Consider the following 17,100-nt stretch of genomic DNA (forward strand, 5'->3'; position numbering starts at 1 on the left):
AGTTTGTCCAACCACCTGTGATGAGTCAAGACAACTTGCTTCTGCAGCTGATGAAGCCTTGAATGTGTTTGGCACTGGCCAGAGAACAGAGACCCAAATTGGTTAGGGGTTCAGTGGGGTTTTTCATTTGGGTAAAGTTGGGTATGTATAAGTGTCCCCCAGAATGAATCTCTTTATTGAAGGTGCCAAATCTAAAACTTTAATATGTGTGCGAACTTGGCCCAAAAACATTCATGTGAAAATGCTCCCTGTATTTATTAGTTTAATTGCTTGTGTGTGTAAACACCCATGCTTGTATTTGGTTTCCTAAGAATTCTGTTGTAGTGACTTTTAATATGTGAGCATGTAAGATGACCTTGTAAATACTATATCACAGGATGTAAATGTGTTAGGCAGTTAAGACAAGGTTCTTTGGGTGAATCTGATATCTTTTATTAGACCAACTTAAATAGTTGGAAAAACAGCTATTAAGCAAGCTTTCGGGTTCAAAAACCCTTCGTTAGGCTAAGGAAATTTCTGCAGTTGGTGTGTGCTCTTCCTGGATGGAATGAAAAGTAAAGCAGCCAGAGGCTGGGCTGGTATGCATACAAGACAGGTAGTCAGTGAAAATGTAGATTGAGGAGTCAATGGGTGAGAGACAGGTGGGGGGGGAGGGGAGAGAGAGAAGGGAGATGAATAGTGGAGAGATACCTGGGGAGTCAGATGTTAGGCAGATTATAATGTGTCATAAATCCAGTGTCTATATTTAGTCCATGATTTTTAGTATCCGGGAGGTTGATGAAGTGCAGTTCATAGGCTCATGTCTGGGAAATGTTTTGTAAGTTTTTCCTTTGAGGATCAGGACTGAGAGACTGCGGGGAGAGTGGTTTTCCTGGGAGAAATGTGCCCCCACAGGTATTTGGGTGTTCCTGTCTTTGATAGATTTCCAGTGTGCATTCATTCTGGTGTGCAGTTGTTGTTTGGTCTCTCCTACTATTTTCCCTCAGGGCATTTGGTGCATTGGATGAGATATATTACATATCAAGGTGCACCTGTGAGATCCAGGAATGCTGATGGCTCTATTGTGGGGTGTAGTAATTGTGGGGGTGGTGGAGATGTGTTGGCAGGTTTTGCATTTCTTGTCATGGCATGGTCTGGATCCTTTTGGTGTGTTCTGGGCTTGAGGACTTGGGTTTGGGCTTGGGTTTGGGTTTGCTTCTGGTGATGAGGTTAGCGAGGTTCGGTGTTTGTTTGAAGGCTAGGATGGGTGGCTCTGGGAAGACCTTTTTAAGAGTAGGGTCTGTTTCTAGTATGGGTTGCAGTTGTTTGAGGATTTTCCGTACAGGTTTGAGGGAGGAGTGATACATCATAACCAGCGGTGTGCGATTTGTGGGGGGGTTTTCTTCTGAACTGCAGTAGTTCTTCACATGGTATCCGGGTGGCTCTTTCAAACGTGCGATCTCTCTCTCTGGAGAAGTGTCCTTGTTGGGTGAAAGCCTTTTAACATTGGTGAGGTGGCAATCCCAGGTGTTCTCTTCAGTGCAAATTCAGTGGTGTCTGAGGGCTTGGCTGTATATCACAGCTTTTTGGGTGTGTTTAGGGTGATTGCTGGTTCTCCTGGTTAATCATTCATTCCATATTTTAATAATTTAACTACAAACAATACTGGCAGCATTAACAAGTCTAAGATTCTCATGCTTGCAGAAAACCAGATTTTGAGTTGTTACACTGTATGTAAATTATAGTCTATCCAGTTATTTAAAGGAAATAGTGGTAAATCAAGTTCAACTCCATTTTTATCTGCTTAGAAGACACAAACCAATGAATCAGCTTCACAGAACTAGGATTTTTTTCTGTGCAGATAGGTATGTTGGTCTGTGGGTTTCTTGTATAACGTGGTCTGTATTTTACCATTCTGGATACTGATCATCGTGTCTAAAAAGATGTTGGTGCTGGAGTATTCTAGAGAAATGCTTTCACAAGCTACAGTTAATATTTTTGAGACATCCAGGTGCAAATGAAGGTAAACGCAAAGCCCTTCATTCATTCTTCCATGCTATCCCTCTGCATGGCATGAGTTTCCTTAAATATCTGTAAAGCTACCTCCTTATCCCCCTTCATGTCCTTTCTTAAAACTCTCCTTTGCTGTTGTATCTGTAACAGACTGCCAATGTTGACTCACCAGATTGGCCTGAGATACTTTCCTTGGGCTAGAAACAGTGCTGGTGAACTCTGAGTGACCCCAAGGGCAGAGGAGGGGAGCCCTGCCCTGTGGAGAAGGAGAAACCAGTCAAAAGAAGGGGTTTTCAATCCCCTCATTCGCATTGAAGGGGGTGGCTGGGGTGGGGGGCCAGCCACCCCGAGCCCTGGTTGGCCAGTTTGCAAGCCAGGGAGGACAGCCTGAGGGGATAAAAGCAGCAGCTGAATGGGTGTGGGGTTGCTGCAGGAGGCCTAAGAAGAGCTGGGGTGAGCTGACCCAGCAGAGGGAGCAGAGAGACCACTCTGAAGAGCCTCGAAGGCCCTAGGAGAAGGCAGCGGCAGTCGGCCGTGCCTCCGGCCGTGCCTCCAGCCCTGCGACAGAGAGGGAGCAGTGGCCAGGGCTTAGGGCAGAGAGCTGGTGCCCCAAGGCCTCATCGGAGTGCGCTGGACGTGCTGGGCGTCACAAAGGTTAGGAGTGGCAGTGGGCCCCACACTCCACTGCGGAGAAGAAGCAGCGGCCAGGAGCGTAGGCAGCATCCTTATCCAGAGCAGGGAGCTGGGCTGGTGAGTTGAGGAAACCCCTTACTTTCCCTGGGGAAGTGGGACAGCAGCAGGCAAGGCTTTGGGATCCTGAGGAGCAGCAGAGCGCCAGGACGAGGGTCCTTGGGAGCTCAGGGTGCACGCTGGTGCTTGGAGTGGGATTGGTGAGCCGTGAGGCACGTGGGGTGTCCGGCCAGTCATCTGGAGCAGGGGTTTAGAGCAGCGACCCCTGGGACCTGCCTGTGCTGCTGACCCTCTGCCACTGACTGCCTCGGAGGGGACTCAGTCTCATCCCTTATTTTGCAGCTGATTGTCACTGGATGGAGTCCCTGAGCTTTATGCTTGGGTCATGCTGATTGCTGCAGGAGCCTACTCTGTTGCTTGCCTTTTTGGTTGCCAGGGAGGGTCACCCTTCAGCCTCTTTGTGGGGTTGGGGTTTGATACAATTTGATTGCTGCAGACCAGAAGACCATAACCTGTTGCAGTCTGTCGCCTATTGGGAAGCCTGTTGGAGCTGCTGGGAGTGAGCACCTTGCTTCCTTGTGGTAGCATCTCAGCAGTGACTGAAAGCTGCCTGTTACCCTACCTGTGGTTCTTGAGTCAAGGGTTAACTAATGCATTCTGGTTTGTTTTGTGATTTCTGGTTATGCCACTTAAGTTCACTTGTAAATAACCTTTCCTACTATTCTTGTTTTGTAAATAAAGTGTAAACAGTTAGATCAGTTAAGTGTTAGACCTTCTTGGGACCACAGGCTGCTCTGTGGGGAGCAGGGGCTGGCCAGAAAGTAAACTGATGCTGTCCAGAAGCCCTGCCCCACTCTCACTACACCATCCCTGATACTGGGCAGGAGTGGCAACTATTGGGCCGCCACCTGGGTTACATATCCAAAAAGAATCAAGGGTAGTTGGTTATGGTGCACCAGCTGCTTTCTGCTTTTCCTGCTGTGCATGGTGATCTACTGCTACCTTGTCCTTCCCTCCTTGTTTTGCAAGCTCTTTGGGAGAAGGACTGTCTCTTTTTGAGGGATGGGAAATGTAACACCCAGCATAATGGGGCTTGCATAGTGGGGCTCTGCCCACAATTGCTCAGTCCCTGAAACTGCAGTACAAGTGGTAGTCGAACACCCTGGAAACCATTTAACATTCTCGAACTACACCTTCATTGGGCATTTAATAACAGAATCACAAAGTTGTTTTTTTGTGTTTTTTTTGGTAAATAACATAAAGCAATATTGATGTAAGTCAGTGACATTAGAGAATATACCATCCTATTTATGGATGTTTTTGCAGTCTGAATATGTCTGCACTCCACCAATGCTAGGACATTCCATCCTTCCTATTATGTGTCTGTCAGATGTGAGCCTGTATTGACATTCTGGATCTAAACACACACAAAGTTTGGAAGAATTAGGGTCCAGATCAAAATTTGTAGGTTTGCCCAGCATCTGAAGTAGTGTATCATTCTCGTTTACAGGGCTTACGACTACTTTTGTGTCAATGTAAGGTACAGAATGCTGGGCTAAAAGACCTTTCATCTGGCCCATTATGGCATCTCTTCTCTTCTCATTTAAAATAATGGGATTCTTTATGGTATGATGGGGTTGGTTCTCTTGTGTGTGAGCTTCAGGGCGAACACAAATTGAGGGACATCAAGTAGCTAGTTGCAGCTTCTTAATTCTGTGCCAGGGACTGGTACCAGGGCGAGATTGATATAGAGCTCTGTGCCTAACGGGTGCATAAGCCATCTCTTGTGGATCTATGTAAGTAGGATTTCTCTCTGCAAAGGGGATTTTTGGCCATTAACAGCCATAATCCAGCAACTTTCGTACTGTCTGAATATTCCAACATGGATTGCATTGTCTTAAAATCCTGACTGTACTGGGGATTTTAAGAGGTTATACTATGAGAATGAAAAAATCCAAATGCTTTAAATCTGTATGATTATGAAAAAGAGAATGGGTTAGTATTTATGGGGGGCGGAAAGTGGAGGGGGAGAAAAGAGCCTCACTTCTAAGCCATTGTTTCAAGTAATTTTGAAAGTCTTTTCACTAAGTGGATTTCCTTTGTCTCTCCTTTCTCATGAATCTTTTAAAGATATAAGTAGTACATTTGCTACTGTCTGTTGGCTTCCCTGGTTATCAGTCAGCTTCTTGTTAGCGCTCTTGAGGATGCATGCTGTTGCTACTGCTTCTGTTCTTTCCTTGCTTGGTTTTACAGGAACAGGTTGGAGACTGTTATGCTTGGAATAGAGCTATCCATTGAGATACCCATTTTGAATCAGAGTGCTCTGATCTACCACTCTGTTTAAAAAGAGATGCCTGACAAATAGAGAACATGCTACTTTTCTTCTGTTTCTCTGTAATTAAGAAATAGAATAACATACAAAATATTTACTTTGAGTTCAGTTCAAAATGAGACTTACAACTTCTGGATGGAAATATCTTACCTTTTTTGAAGTGGAAGAAATGAAAACTGGTGTGGGAGTTTTTAGTAACAGGTTTTGGAAGAAATTCTGGTGAAGTTCCATGAAAAGCATAACCTGATACCTGGGGATGGAGGGATATATATTTTAAAGGAGCTTCTGTAAAGGGTGAAAATGCATCCACGGGAAGAACAACTCTGGCAATACAGAGAGATTTAGTTGTTCCTAAATGGGAGAGAGGGATAATATTTGAATAGGGGAGTATGTAAAAAAGGGACTGGTAGGCTTTAGGATCAGGTGAGGATGGAAAATGGGAGACTTGGCTACTGGAAACTGGAAAATTGAATGAAAGGGCATTTGGAAAGCCTTGCTCAGTACATGGAGATGTATCTATTTATTTATTTCATCAGGCCTGATTTGAGGCGTCTTATGCCTGAGTCATGAATCCTGGTTGTGAAAATGTCTGGGTCACAAAATGCCTCTCCACATGGAATCTGTCATGTGCTGACAGGGGCTGTACCTGCCAGACTAGGTACAGTAGGAAATTGTGGGAACTTAATGGCTGCTTAGTTCAGTGGTGTAGCACCTTGGGATCCAGCAAGCATGTTGACTGATGCCAGCTTTTTGCAACCTCTTCATTGTTGTATTATGGGGTTTGGAGCATAAAGAAGTTCCAGATTTGGAATGGACAAACCAACGTGGTTGATATTGACTTAAAAAAAAAGTAGAGTTTGGGTGGGTCAGTTTGGGAAGACTTTCAGGTCATGCATGCAGTTAGTTCTGAGGCAGGAAGAGGCAGACATTGCAGTGGGTGTAATTCCCCTTTAATTGGGGGAATAACCCATCTTAGAGAAAATGGGCTCCCCTGGAGAGGCACCATGATTCAGAAGACAAGCCATGTCCTACAGGACACTGACCAAATCCAAACAGCGTTCCAAAATATTGCGGAAACTGAGACTAGGAAATGTGTGTGTAGAAGCTGTGATTCTGGGCAAAATCTGTATTTTGTGCTATGTTGTGTGGTTGAGAAACCCTATACCTTAAAAGTCCATGTGGCTAGGGATAAAGCTTCTTTTTATTAAAGTTTTTTTAAAGTATGCCTACCACCAGCTCCAGTTCATCTAAGTGGGAACAGAAAGGAGGAGATCAGAAGCAGTCTGGGTGTAGGAGGAGCCTATGCTTCTGGACAGGTCCCAGTGGAACCAGAGCATAGGGTGTGGGGCAGTGAGGGACCAGATGAGGAAGAGGTAGATGAAGAGGGTCAGGGACTGAGAAATGAGGCATCCAGAAAGCCAGAGGCAGCATTTGGGAACACTGGGGGAGGAGGCTATTGAGATAATGAGTACTGTGGTAGGGAAGTGCTGTCAGTGAAAGAATTAATAAGGATTACTAAGCATTATAGCCTGGAAAAATTTCTGTCTTGGTGATTATGGGTGAGAGTACAAGATTATTAGGTGTGATTGTTAGTATCACTACATTATTCAGCTCAGCTCATTGGCCTTGTGATGCATTCGTAGTTGTCATGCTTGAGGCAAGGAGTGTACAGTGCTTCTGGTGACCTGCTCTTATCCTAGTTTTGGCATGTGATATGGAGGATCACATTAGTAACTAGAAAAATGCACTGCTGACTGGAGACCCCATGCAGAAATAAAGATGTGGCAGCCAAGACATAGCAGGGGTCTGTGTGACATGACACGTCATGTGCTCTGTGAAGATTTGTCCTTGAAGATTTAAATAATAAATCTCAAGGGTGGAGTTCTGGAAAACCATGTGCCTAAGATGCTGGGAGTCTGTTGGGGAAGAGGAGGCTCATCACTGCTGCTGGGGACTAGGGTCATTTGAGTGTGGAGCCCTGTTTCCAGATTCAGCTGACAGAGCTTGTGGCCAGGGCTTATTGAGGGCGGGGGAAGAGGGACCAGCTCCCAGAAGCTGCGCACACTTCTGGGAGGCAGGGGGGACCTGTGCCCCCCAGACTGGTGCATGGGGTGGACTGCCTGCTATGGGCTTGGCAGGTGTGATCCAGTACTGCAGGGTGGAGCAGGGCCACACAGGGATCTCCTTGCTGCTGCGAGTCCTGTGCTGCCTTGGTGACATAACCCCTGTGCGCATGGCTTCAGTGAGAGGCAGAAGCCTGCAGCCCACCTCCACCCTGTGCACTGATCTGGGGGGCAGGGGTCTCCCCTGCCCCCCAGGAGTGCACAGAATGGGAGGGAGCCAGCCCATCCTGCCTGAGCCCACAGCAGGCAGGCAGCAGGGTAGGGGGAGCTGGGCTCTACTGCAGCAGCCACTGCCTCCTGCTGGGGGCAAGGGGCTGTGGATATGGGTCCCTGGCCCCATCGTCCTGGCATAGTTCTGGGGGGCCCCTCCAGCAGGGTGGGTGGGGTGAGGGGCACCAGCAGGGCTGGGCTGGAGGGGCTGTGGGGGGGTAGGGGGAAGAGTGAGGGGCCCAAGCAGAACCTGTGGGCTTTGGGGGGACGACAGAGTGAGGGGCCTTTAGTTTTGATCACATATTCGAGGGTTTTATCAGAGAAATTGTGATGTATTTATTTATTTATTCATTTATTTAATCAGGGAAAACCAGGATCTCTGATGTTCAGCACCCTGGACTTAAGTTTCTGAATCAGACAGGCTGCTTTGACCAGTTATTACTACTTTTAAATATTTAATCATTTTGCTTTGTAAAATGTCAGAAAACTTGGATATATAGCTGCTAGGCATGAAATACAAGGTAATAAAAAAAGGAGGAAACAAGGAGGAGTGGAATGCTTTGGCTTCTTTATTGCTGTGCAGTGTTATAGTACAACTGATATATTATAAATGACATGCTTAGTGCTCATTTCTTTTGCTGGAGTCATGATTTTCCTAAACAAAGCTTGCTTTCTGTCTTTATTTTTTTCATTCTGTATTTTTGCCAGTCTGCCAGATATTTGCCAGCATTTATGGGTCAGGAGAAACTCATACCCAATTCTTTATTTGTGATTGTGCATGGGAAGGAGAGAATCACTGCTCCCCCTCCCCCTTCCTCTGCTCTGTACTCAAATCCAAGATGAGGGGCTTGCCCCATGGGGAATATCTGGTCTTGGATCTGAGTAAATACAATACAGTATATAAATTTAGTTTTTGAAATTGGGCACCTGTGAGTTCACAAAAGTTATGGAGGGGTGCGTCCAGTCCAAAAATGTAAAATCCAAAAAGCCACACAGTTTACATCTGCAGAATATTTGTCCCATTGTTTGAAACTACACAAGCATATATACTGCAGGGCAAAAGCAGTTTAATGTACTTTAAGAAGATTGTTCTCAGATTGATTATTTATCATTTTAGAGTCAATATGCAAACTACCAGTCAAACCTATTAATTGCTTTATCAGCATCCATGGAAATGAAATTAAATGGAAGAGAATACAGCTGTCAGTGGGACTTGTGCTCAATTAAGGAGTGCAGTTTTTGGCTGCAGGCTAGCAGTCCCTTTTATTTATTTATTTATTTATTTAGTATGTAGAAAGCATTTGATGACAAGCATTTTGGTCTACAAACACTTCAGCATTTTGACATCTATTTAAATGCATGTAGACTGTTTTCTTACATCTATATTTACCCTTTTGTTTAACCTGCAGTTTTCAATTCAAGCCAAATAAATGAACAGAGCAGTCAATACATTTTTCCTGATGAAATCCGAGTGACATCTTTTAAAGAAGAGGTAAAACAAACTGGATGTTACAATTTCGCTAGATCCTGTTTGACCTGGCAAAAATGTCCTTCAGGGCTTGTATATGAGGGCACATGTTGTTCTCAGCAAATAGACTTATCAAAGTAAAAATATTAGTGGTAGGCATGCTATTTTGTGTTCATAATGATTTGCTTAATGGTAAATAAGCACAGATAAATATGGCTTTCATTCAGTGTGCTGCTTTGGGGTAAGGTCATAGAGTTATTTTCTCCATCTTTGTTTGATGTGTGGAGGCTGACAACACAGCTGTTTGTCTGTCTCTCTCTGGAAGTGGTGTGTAAAAGAGAGAGAGAGGGACAGAACAAGTTCAGAGAGTCTTGAAGTGTGTTTTGTCCTTACAAAAAAAGAGCCCTGAACTATATGCAGTACTGTGCTTCTCTAACATGCAGAATAGCAGATATGGTACAGCAGTTGAGGGAGTTTCTTTTCTTCTGTCTACCTGTTTCCCCACCAGACCCTTTTGGTTTTCCTTCCTACTGCTCCAGCCAGTGTGTGTTGTGTTGTTCTGAATATAACACCTCTCCTATCCTCAGATTGGTTCCTAAAAGCTTCATGCATTGCAGGGATAGTGCAGGTCATTATGCTGCTGAGGGTGCTTCCCAGAGGATGACTTTTTAGCCCCTTTCTTTAAGGGCCTGCAGTGAATCCCAGGATAGGGACAAACATCATTTTATCTGTACTACACATTTCTAATAAAAATATCTCCAAGCACTATGCAAATTTTAATGGTGAAGCCATTTATGGCTACGTTTGTCACTGATTTCTTTCAATTTAGGATGAAATAAAGTGTTTGTTTAATAGCATGCATGAAGAACAGCTTAACACATCCATTTAAAATGGAACACGAAATTTTAGGTAGGCCACTTAGTAGCCAGATTAGAATTAATAACATCTTTAATTGAAGAATGCCACATTATCATTCATGCTTAGACTGGATCTGCCAGCACCTTTCAGGTGTATGTGTTCATACCTCCTACTGAATTGCCAATATTTTATTTATTTATTTAAACTTTTGATGGTCAGAAACCTTTTCTATCTTGTTACTAAATCCTAGAAGAACATGCTTGAAGGGCTATCAGGAGTCTGTCTAGTCCAACCTAGTGCTTAAGGTAGGATTATCCCTGTTTAAACCATGTTAGACATTTTTTTTGTCTTACCTACTCCTAACCTGCATTAATAGATGCAACAGCCTCTAGGGAATTGTGAGAGAGTGCTTATGCTAAGCAAGGCCTAGCATTAAGAACAATGCACTAAAACTCCCAGAATGCTTCAAGGAGGTTGAGGAGTCAGCGATTGACATTCTGCTAATCACTTTCTGACCCTTAGATAAAAATGCTGACCTTCTGACCCTTGAACAATGATAAAAAATTGCAGCTTATATTGTCAAAACAGGAAACCGCATGGCTAAACCACAATGACAAAAAACTGCATATTACGTAAGCCTTGACATTTTAACCCTGCTAAAAACATAAGAAATATAAAGGTCATTAAGAATTAACATAAGAAGAGTAAAAATTATAATACAAAGCGTATCACCTGATATTATAATATCGATAAGTTAACTAAATAACCAATAGAAGTAAAAATTAGAAATGCATATGTATAAGTGTTATCATATATAACTAATAGTAAAATTATGTTAGATGCCTCACTTCCACCATGGGGACGGTTTTGTATCTTTTGTCTAAAAAAAGATAAGGGACTCCTTTTAAATGAGCTGTTGACCAGTTCTGAGACTACTGAATCAGGCAGCCGCACCTAGCCTCCGGGTTAGAGAGCAAGGGCTTGATTTGGGAACCTCGTGAACCAACAGACCTCCTTTTAGTTTATGACTTTGTGAAACAATAAAAGTTTTAAATTGAACACCCAGGTCTGAGCCTATGCTTAATTCAGTCCATATATAATTTGGCATCGAACTCACACAGGAATTTGTTCCAGTGCTTAATCATCCTCCTATTTAAACTTCTTCCTAATATTTAACTTAAAATCTCTTGCAGTATAACCCTATTACTTCTGATGCTGCCTCCTGTGGATACAATGGATTGGCAACAATCCTTTTGATAACAACCATTTTCATATTTGAAGACTACTCAAATTCTGCCCCTCAGCGTACTCTTTTCTACAGGCTAAAAATCCCAACTCTTTCAACCTTTCCTCACATGTCTTGTCTTGTTTTCTAGACCTGTCATGATGAGTAAGGGAGAATTTTGGATTACCTGAATATTGTCTGGTTGTGATCTTTTTAATCCCTTTGCTGCTAGTGATACAGACATGCATGATTCTACATCTTTATCATATTTTGTTGCTGAAACAACAGCAGAGTGAACTCCCAGATTTCTGAATTGTGAAACCTAATGCAACTAGGGATGTAAATATCATTTAAAATTGTTTTTAACCACCTCCCAGTTATATGGTTAACCGATAGTACAGCAGCTCAGATGTAGGTGGTGCTGGGAGCTGCTCCCATACTCTTTGACAGTGGGGGATGGAGGGGGTGGCAAAGCCAGCCATACAATACAGCCCAAGTGAAACCCCATCACTGGGAAGGAGGGAGCTAACTGAGAACAAGCAGCTAATTGTTTAATTGAGTCATTAGGCCACCTGCTGTTTTTCCTTTTTAACTTCATAAACAATGGGTATTAGTCACCTGTCCCCCTCCCCCCTACCTGCCCTGCCACCTTTTAATTCCTCTTGGGGCACCAAGCAGCTTCTCTCCCCTCTCATCAGACTGCACCCCACTCCCTGCTAATGATTTAACCAGTAAACTAGCTGGTGATCACTGGGATTAGCAGTTAAGTTATAATTAAATGATTAAGCATTTAAACTTTCACATCCCTAAATGCAGCTGGCACCTTATTGCAGAAAAATTTCAGAAATTCATAGATTCGGACTAACGTTTCTTGCTTTGAGGAAACTTTTTAAAAATGAAAAAACATAGCAATGGGTTGATTTTGTTTGTCTTGTGGCTCCACAGGAGTGGGGAGATCAGACTAGCCTGGTAGAGATGGCAATGCACAGTTTACATGGCTGGTAAATTTATTGTTTTAGTAGGAACCAAAATTGCAAGCAGACATGGTGCCTAAGGAGGCCCACAGGCAGAACCACATTTAAAGAAACAATACCATATATACTGGCTAATGCACAATATATCACATCTATGAACATCCTGCTCACCAGCCCTGTGTTGTGACTACCTTCCTAGGTCTTGGTAGGACTAGCACCAGGGGCTGCAACAGCTTCTTTTGAAGAGGATGAAGTCCTGTTACTTAGTCTACATGAGTTACTAATTTTTCAGTGTACCTTTATTGAGTCAGCAGTGAAAGAGGTATGTAAGGAGAGGCAAAATGAATCATGGCCTCCTGCTTTTTGTCTCTCTCCTACCCTACAACCGAGAGTTTGCTATAGTTTTTTTTTTAACATAATGCACTACCACAAAAAGATAAGGTGTTTCTTCATTGAAAGGGGTGATGATGCTTTTTTATGCTTCTGGAAATGGGAAATTACTTCCTATCTTCAAGACAGCTACATTTGGTCACCTTTAATGCCCTTGTAACTCTTTCTAGAAAATAAACAAAACCAAGCTGTCAGATCAGTCAGCAGTTTGTCCAGGAGTGCTCTAACTCTTCCAAACCCTAAGCTGTTGAGTAGAGAATCTAAATTCTGTCCCTTGAAACAACACAAAGCAGAAATGACCATTTCAGAAGGCATATTAAGTATAGGCAATCACAATGCATTATTGCAACTTGTGGAGTCACAGCCTGTTTGTTGAGAGAGTTTTTTGATGTGTTCAAGTGCAGGACCAAGGAGGATAAGGGAGCTTGGGAATCAGTCAGTTCTGGTGTGAAGTGACATGTTTACAAGGCTGCCAGAATTCATATATAACTACTTACAATCCAAAGGGGCTGTTATGCTACTCCAGCATGTATCACTGGAGCATAATGATTTGTCTTGTCCATGTATCCTCTTCCATTATGAAGTATGGTAAGGGACTGTCCAGTAGCTGTGAGAGGTTGTGATCCCTGCAAAGATCTTAGTGGCGTTGGAAGGATGCTTGAAGATAAAGCTGTATGATATCCTAAGTGTCCTGTCTGGGCTGGGTGAATGGGCCAGGTGCTTTAAATTGGGGTAGTTCTTTGCTTACATAACCTATTTGATTGTGGTGGAGGTTATGGCATTACAAAGGACTAGTTCTGCTAGGAGCATACCTCTCCTACTTAGAACAATGTAGATGTGAATTCCTTTTGAGAAATGTGATCATACTGAGCTTAGGATAGTGGGAAACTGAGACAAGGAACTCATAAGTTAAAAATAAAAGCATGAGCTCAGAAAAGACATGGAGAATGTTGGGAGGGGGAAATTAAGTGAACTGCTCTCCTTGAAGGGGTGAGGGCAGGGGTAGCCTGGAAATGCAAAGTCTGTCTAAGCTTACTATCTAAGAGTCTGTTTCTGTTAAACACCATTTTATTGTTATGCTCTATGGCCTAGTGTTGAGATAAAACAAAACTTTATTTTGAAAGCATTGGTTTTCACATGATTGTGTGCCCACAGATTAGGCTAAATCTTACAAGGCAGCTGAGTTCAGCAGAGCTTGCAGAACAATTGTAATTTGTGAACTGGAGTGCAGCTGTAGACCTGGTGTAAAGAATGAATGGATCATGGGAAATGGTCCCAGAGAGGTGAAGGATTAGAGCTGATGATCTGGATGGCTTTCTAAGCAGAGTGAGAGAGGGGTCAGAGAAGTAGTAGCCACTAAATATTGACATTTGTTTTCCTTCAGACATGTCTTATATGCTAGTGGCTGTATGGTTGGACTCATTTTACAAGGGAAGGATTTTCCACTACCTAATTGTGTAGAAAAAAACTAATTCTAGGACAAAACCCAACCCCTTAACCAACCCTCCCTTCCCACCCTCCCATAAAATAAAATAGGAGCAGCAACAATAACAAAACAGCCTGATTCTGTAGTTCTCTTCGTTGAGGGGATCCAGTGGATCAATCCAAAACCTCCAGTTCTAACAGGAATGGGGTGTTTGCTATTGACTCACCCAGATTATTTTAATGTGGGAAGAAAAGGCTCAAATGCCTTAGTGGCAGAATCCATGGGTCTCTGATCAATAACTTTTCTATCCATAGCTGTAGCAGATGAGACTATAACTTGATCAATCAACCTCTGAAAGGGACTGATATCTAATGGTGTAGCAATGACACTTCAGTTAAGGTAAGAGCTTTGATACTGTAGCAGTAAGTGAATCATTACCCATTGTTGGCAATCCTCAGCAGCAATGAACAACAAGCATATTTAGACCCACACATATGCTTTCCCTCACCTGGTTGGAACACAAAGGGTAATGCAAAGGAATTGTGTTTACAAAGTAGTTCTTATTCCTTTGGGTGGTTTTTTTTAAATATAGCACCTACTTGGTTCATGCCCTGCCTTGCCTGTTGGGTTTTGTTTTGTTTTCCTTTGCTGCTTGGAGCAATAAAGAAGGCTTAAAGCAGTAATAACTGCTTGCCACTTGCCATTAAATGCTTTGAGCATTTTCTCAATTTTGAAGACCATATTAATGATTTTCAAGATAAGGAGCTCAAGGAAAAAAAGTTTGCAGAATGTCACTCCATCTCTGCTTTTACATCACCAGCATCTACCAGCTGACTCCTGTTTTGCCATCAGAGAGCATAAACACTGTAAATGGCCTGTGCTATGTTCTTCTCCTAGTATGTTAAAGGGCACTGTCAAATAACAGTCTCTCCACATAACCCCCACTTTATACCTACTTGTTACTGAAGATATCTATGTGACTGGAAATAGTTAACATACAGGTTGCAGAAGAAACATACAAGCTGCTTTTTAAGGCCCATTAAACATTGTGCATCTCAGCTGCAGTTTTTGTTTAAAATTTATTTGAGAATCTAAAGGAAACTTACTACTTAATAATTTAGGACATTTTTTGTATCTGTAAATATTTCAGTTTTTAATTTTTCTCCCTTTTCTCTTCCTATTGTTTGACCTGTTAAAACTTCCTTTTATGGGTGCAACATTTGAAACTAAAATTAATTCCATATACTAATAAAAAGATGAATGACTTTTTTTTTTCTTTTCTTGAGATATTTTAAGTTGGTATCATAAGTTACAATTCATATTGTGTGTATACTTTTATATTTATAAAATATTTAAATTTAGATTTAAATACTCATTTATAATAATATAATATAATTTATGTTGTGTGGGATTTGCTATTTTGAATTATGTGGTATATGCCTCTGCCAATCTGTGGGAAGGGGCAGGGCCTCCCAGGAAATGCCTGTGAAATCGGCTCTTTGTGCCATGATTAAGTTGACCGTAATTTATTTTGTGGAGCATTCTACAAAAAGTTTTCGAGTACTAACTAGTAGTACTCTTAATAGAAATACTTTCACTTCCTTAACTGGCTTTTTCACTTAGTCTACATCACTAGCAACTCAATCACGTGATCTATGGCTGCAGTGATTGTTGCATTGTCTTTGTATTGTAAGTATTGTATTGAGACATTCTAAAACAGTGTATTATATAAATAATATGTTGGGTTGTTTTCTTTTTAGAGTTGATTTTGCAGGAAATCTGGCCTATGTAAATTTTTTTGGCAATAGCAGAAATACCATTTTTTACGGTTTCCACAAAAACTGCAAAACCACCGATTTAAGTAAACCCCATCAATAACAAAGACTGTAACTAGAAGGGTTCTAAAAGACATCTCGCTTAATACTTGGCAATAAGTAACTTCTGTTCTAATAAAATAATAGAACAAATATTGAGACAAAACTCTGAAAACATCTAGGACCTAAGAAAATGAATAGCAAGCAACAAAAGTTTAGAACCACACCAGACAAATGTGACAGCTTTATGCCTAAATTATAAAGTGATCTCCCTGCTATCACTGCTAACCTCGCTGTACTCCACACATAATAACAATTCTCATCCCTTTTGAATGGTCTTACTTTTTACATAATTGTATTATTGAGTTTGACTGCCCAGCCCTTTTTTCCTGATCCTCCCCTTCCCTTCTCAGTATGCTACCCAATTTAATCTGTAGTGCAGAGGTAGGTAATCCCTGGCATGCATGCCAGTGTGTGCCACGCAAAGGTGTTTGGCTTGGCATGTGCGCCTTGTGGTGGACAGTGAGGAAGTGGCCGGGACCGCGCTGCCCCTCACAGCTCCCCTACCATCTGCTCCTGGCACACCAACATCTTACTAGTCAAGGTTGCAGGTGTTTATGGCATTCTGCCCAAAACATTGCCCACTTCTGCTATAGTGCACAACCACAGCAGCTTTTCCCAAGAGGGGTGGCTGTAGTTGTGCCCCACCCAGTAGGTATTTCTCAAACAGGGTACCTTCACTTTTCTGCCTGACTCATCTCCCTGCTCCTCATGCACTCTCAGGGCAGGTGGCTGTAGTCATCAGCGTGGAAGTCCGTGAAGGAGCAGCTATAGCAGCAGGTAGAGGATGGGGTCAGTGAGGAGGAAGAAAGTAGATTAAGCAATATTCCACAATATTCTTATTTCCAGCAATAAGAAAATAGCACTAGAAAACATTTCATTTTACTGAAATTGTTTTAAATGTCACTTCTATTCTCCTTCACAGAATATACTTCTGTATTTACCAGAATTTAAGGTGACCTCCCCATACTTAGATTCTGTACATGGGGAAAACTTATAAATTTGTTATAAATTTCCACATAATTGTTGAAGGGCTGTGCTTTAAATTATTCTCCCCCCACCCCAACTGCTGTAGCAGGTAAAGCAGTGGTAGGGGTGCAGGTGGTGGTAGAAAGGCAGCAATAGGGGAGGTTAAACAGTCTGACCCCTGCCCTGCCAAACCTTGGTATCTGAACCCCCTTGTAGTAGTCATGATCCCCTCCCTACAGCCTCTGCTCCCCCACCTGCCTTGTTTTTTACCTTCTGGTTAAGGCAGGGTTTTGCCGTAGCCCAGCCTGATGCTAGTGATAGTTCTAGCCTGGGCTCTGGGGTCAAGCCAGAGTTGCCACTGCTGCTGCATCATCTGTTACCTGGCTGGGCTGAGGCCAGGCTGCATGCTCTGCGCTGGAGTGGGGCCAGAGCCTTGCCAAAGCCAGAGGGTAAGCAGTGGCAGTGAGGTGGGTGGGACTGAGGCTTTTGGGGAGGGTGATGACAGGAGACAGGCAGCATCTGTGACTGTACCCCCAACCCCAGGTTGGCACTGGAACTACAGCAACTGC

The 17,100-nt window shown here is 42.8% G+C and overlaps 1 protein-coding gene across 3 annotated transcripts in view; it reads left to right on the top strand.

Moving 5' to 3' along the window:
- The window catches only part of INPP4B (inositol polyphosphate-4-phosphatase type II B), a 613,602-nt gene that overhangs the window by 17,850 nt on the left and 578,652 nt on the right, over positions 1 to 17,100 (top strand). Inside the window, exon 2 of one of the 3 annotated variants that reach the window (XM_090036465.1) lies at positions 14,003 to 14,087. The exons of the other annotated variants lie outside the window; for them this stretch is intronic. The gene's annotated coding sequence lies outside the window, so the exon portion shown is untranslated. The remainder of the gene's footprint in view (positions 1 to 14,002; positions 14,088 to 17,100) is intronic. 3 annotated transcript variants of the gene reach the window in all.

Source organism: Crocodylus siamensis, chromosome 2 (assembly GCF_052110815.1).
Source record: "Crocodylus siamensis isolate JL-2025a chromosome 2, ASM5211081v1, whole genome shotgun sequence".
In the NCBI taxonomy this organism is placed as follows: domain Eukaryota; kingdom Metazoa; phylum Chordata; order Crocodylia; family Crocodylidae; genus Crocodylus; species Crocodylus siamensis.